This window comes from Heterocephalus glaber, unplaced genomic scaffold (assembly GCF_053883595.1).
Source record: "Heterocephalus glaber isolate CG9 unplaced genomic scaffold, H.glaber_assembly_v1.0 deba00000613, whole genome shotgun sequence".
Lineage (NCBI taxonomy): Eukaryota > Metazoa > Chordata > Mammalia > Rodentia > Bathyergidae > Heterocephalus > Heterocephalus glaber.
In genome coordinates, this window is record NW_028258152.1 from 4,519,338 (window position 1) to 4,523,975 (window position 4,638).

General features: G+C 42.7%; 1 pseudogene; it reads left to right on the forward strand.

Annotated features, from left to right (window-relative positions):
* Positions 1 to 415: 415 nt before the first annotated feature.
* Positions 416 to 3,956, forward strand: LOC101699338 (chromodomain Y-like protein; annotated as a pseudogene).
* The last annotated feature ends 682 nt before the right edge of the window (positions 3,957 to 4,638 follow it).

A 4,638-nucleotide genomic window follows, 5' to 3' on the forward strand; every position in this document is an offset into this window, starting at 1 on the left:
CGCTTCCACATGAAAAAGGATTTGGTGTCTAAGGGTGGATTTTGAAATGTGTCTTCAAGTTAAGCATTTATATTTCTGGGTTCACCCACAGGAGTAATAAACCATACTTTGCCTTTTGAGGTCTGTTTCAAAGTCAAATGCTTTCCTTTGAGAGTACTTCGCTTCTCACTTGTAAAACTGCAAAAGGGCATTTCAGTCAATGCTTTATTCTTCTATTAGGAATGGAGCCTGAGTAGTGGCCATCAATAAAGGATAATTTAAGGCAGCTTCAGGAAGCTCTTCATCAAAATATATCTTCCCTGATGAAGCCTATACCTCTATACTTCTCTTTATTTTTTTGAACTGTTTGAAATTCTGGGCTCCAGACCGCCCAACCTTTCCAACCTCGGCCCCACCCTCCTGCAGGGCAGCAAGCATGGGTGCCCACGGCGCACGCGCAGCGGCACCTGCGCACAACTCCGCCGCGCAGGTCAGGAGGCGCGAGCGAGCCGGAAGCGCAGCCGCTGACTGGCCACCGGAAGCACAGCCGCCTGTGGCCTCCCAGGAGCTGTGCAGTTAGAAAGGATTGTTAGCAATTTGAAAGGATTGTTAGCAAAGGGGGAAAGGAGGTTTGGAAGACCGAGGACCTGGCGCGGTGGAAAGGCTTTGACAGCGAGGACGACACGTGGAAGCGGAGCAGCACTTGGTGAACGGCGAGGTCATCCATGACTTCAGGTGCCACAGAGAAGCAGAAAGAGAGCGCGCTGACCTGAACCAGTGGGAGCTCACCCGACAATGTCAGTAAGTGGATTTCCAGGTCTGTCAACAACCGCTTCTCCAAGACTCCCCTGAGGCACTAGTGATCAGCAGGGACCACGAGCCCCAAAAGAGAGTGTGCTGGCGACCAGCCAGGAGTTCAGGAGAAACACAGACCCTTTCCGTCCAGCAGAAAGAACATGGACCTTGCAGAGTCAAGTACCTAGATCCTTGGGCCTAAGAGCCCCATTAAGAGCAGGACGGCTTTCCCAGTGAGAGACCTGAGGAACGACCCCCTGGAGCAGGGTCCAGAGGACAAGGTGGCGTCAGAAGTGGCAGCAGCGAAACCGATGGGAGCTTTATTGGGCTCTGGTGCCTGCTGAGCGAGCCAGGATGAGGAACAGGCCCTGAATATACCCACTAGCTTCTCAGGTGCCAGACTGTGGCCACCGGTACATCCCTGTTCATAGTTGTCCATAGCCAATGGACATAAACGTCTATTACAGGAGTGACAGCCAGGGAAAGGAAATTTATTAAGGACAGAAGAGACCAGCCTTTTGACAAGTGGTTGCGTTTCAGTGTGAGGCAAACACAGAGTGCCTACATGTACAGAACTATTGCTCTGCAGCAAGATGGCTTCACCCATGTCTTGTTATCCACAAAATCATCAGAGAATAACTCACTGAATCCAGAGGTAATAGAAGAGGTCCAAGCGCTCTGAACATGGCTGCTGCCGGCGACGACAAGCTGGTGCTGCTCAGCTAAGTTGGCAGTGTCTTATGCTGTGGTCTCTTTATTTCGTATGGTGAATCACAGATGACAGGAAAAGAGGAAGCAATAAAATGGTAAGGCTATCAAAAACGTCCAGAATACTTTCATTTAGTTTAAGAATCCTATTACTGTAGCAGTAAGTGGCCCAGCCATCGAACCAAGCATCCATATTGCCTCTTTGTGATGTGGTTTGGGCTAATGAAAAAAGCTTAGTTTCAGACACCCTGTACTACCTTTGGTAGAACTGTTCTTCCCAAGATTTGGGAGGAGCATCTGCAAATAAAATGTTGTGAAGGGGATGGAAGCTGATGGAGCAGGATGCAACCTGCAAGGGCATGGTTTCACAGGTGTTGTGACTGAGTACTGTTATGGCTTATATCCCTAACCCTCATATGCTCATAGGTGGGGCTTTTGAAGTACTTGGATCATGGGTGTGTGATATTGGAGTATGGGTGTGCGATACTGAATTAGTCTACTGATTGGTTTAGCATAGTTCTGGGTGTGGGTGATGGACTTACTGAAGGGGGGAGACCCACCCTAGGTGTGGGTGGCACCAACCAATAGGCTTGCACCCTGGATGGAATAAAAAGGGAAAGAAGGAAGTCTTATCTTCTTCTTGCCTTTCATGCCATGAACCGTTTCTTCTCTACCATGCCGCCCTGCCTTGGAACCAGCCAACTATGGACTGAAACCTTTACAACTTGTGAGCCAAAATAAACCTCTACACCTTTGACTTGTAGGTGTTGGGCATTTTGTCTCAACAACGAGAAAGTAACTAAGGAAGTCATGGTTCAGTCAGTTATGCTGGAGGAGTCCAAGGCCCTGGGATGCTGTAACATGAAGCTGGATCTGGAGCAGGCCAGAGGGAGTGCGAGGTGCTGAAGAAGATCTGGGGCTTGGGCCAGGGCATGGACTCCACGTTAAAGTACTTGCAGAGGAAAATTGATGAAGTTTGCTTTGCAGCCACATGTGGATGACACTAGAACTTGTTTGAGTAGGACCTTGGTGGCTCCCAGTTGGCATAATCCATCCCCTAGTCTGAAACACATTCACCTGTCGTTCATCCTTGGAAGCAGGACTGGAAACATCCAAGCTACTCATTTCTGAGTTTTAAGTCCTATATCTTTAAAATAAATAACTACAAAGCTCCTTTTTACAAATATCATTATTTTACACTTACATGCATACAACTATAAAAGCATAATGGTAAGCAATAGACGGCTTGTGGAAGCTCCGATTTTCTGTCCTTTGGCTAGTACTGTATTAAAAAAAAACAATTGTGTTTTACTCATCTGGGTGAAAGAAAAGTCAGGAATAATATCTCTTTTCCTCAGTTTTTCCTAATAAAGGGGACTAGCCAGCTTCACCTTCCCTACCCTAAATAGAGATACAAAGATATCTGGGATATTTCCTTAGTCTCCAAGGAAGGAGGTACAGGTACTTTAGAGATGGACAATTCTAAATCAAAATTAAAACTTACCTTTTAGGAAAGATCTTTCTGATAAACAGTCTCAGCAAGCACTTAAGATTCATGCTGAGATAGCAATGGGTTTTCCCTTTTTTCCTAATATATCCGGTTCTGACGCAGTGAACTTGCAGAAACTACTGTCTCTCTAGAAGAAAGCACATTTTGTTTGCAGTATTAGTGAAAGACTGACTAAATTAAGTATGAATCTCTAAGTTATAAGTTAGTCTTAGTGGGTTTTAAATAGTTTTTGTGACTCTTGAAAAATAAACTCCATTAAGTGCTTCTTGTTGCTGGGTGAGAAATACTACTTTATATACAGTTTTGGTTTTCTATCTGTAGATATGATTAATGTATTACATAAAAATATTTTTATGTTTATAAAGTCTAATTTTTAGGTTCATTTAGAATATATTTTATTTAATAAGTTAAACTTCTTTTGGCACACAAATATAGAAACTCCTTTCTAAACAAAAAGAACTACCTTGTATTTGACACATGTGTTCTTGGTGCCTGCTTTTATGTGTGTGTCATACACTGAATACAGCATGGGTCTGAAAGTGCCCTGTGTGAACTGGCACTGCATTCCCTGTAGGAGTGGGGACTGATTCCTGGCTATAGGCATTGTGAATAGGTAGGCTTCTGGATTTGCGATCATATCGAATGGATGAAGAATGAAATAAAATCAAAACCTTATTTTTGTACAGTTTTGAAATTTATACTTAGGAATGACCAACTCCCTGGCTATATGGAGTGCTATACAATGTGTAAATCTGCTTTTACCATGGATTGATTGGTATGGAATTTTTGTGTCTGTGGGACCTACTTTTTTGTTCAATTTGAACTATATGTAAACTGTACAACCTGTGAAATTTTTATAGAGTAAACATTCAGCTGTGAAAATTGATTAAATAAACTAGTATTTCTTAACCCCCCAAGAAATTTGCCTATTACTTATATCCACTTATATTACATTGTCCTCTTTAAAAAAAAATAGCTGTCACAGTCCAGTGTGGCTTAGTTCAATTAAATTGCTTTTCTCTGGTTAATGGAAGTTTTGATGAGGGTCAGGAAGAGAGAAAAGGGAAGTAATTTAGTCCCCAGAATTCTTCAGTGTAAGGCAAGCCTTAGCTGTGAACACTAGAGTGGGCTCACTTTTAACTTCCGAAGGGCACAATGGGCGTGCGAGGTGCTTTGGATCTGCAGAGGAGAGACATAGGAATTTGGAGAGGAGTGGGAAAAACTACAGAAAAACTTACAACTTTGTGATATTGTGCGCCAGTCCTTTCTCTTTCATAAAAGACTTTAAAATAATATTGTTAGGTGCTATGGTGAAATTGTTTGATACATATCTTAGTATTTGGGGAAAGAATATAGACTGTTAAAAAAGGGCAAGCTGTATTAGAGTGATGCCATTAACATATATGGTGCTATTATAATTTATTCATTAAACAGTGAATAAATAATTAGGATTATGTTGTCAAAATCAAGGAGAGCTCAGAATTATTCAATAAAACAATTCTGAAACTGGTTGAAAAAATCAGTTCATTACTCTCAGAGATTTTTTCTTTGCCATTTTGCTACATGGAAAGCATAATGCAATGTAGTTGTGTCTGTGGTAGGCTTGAAAACTATTCTAGCTTAAACAGGCTTCTCCCCCCCCCCCC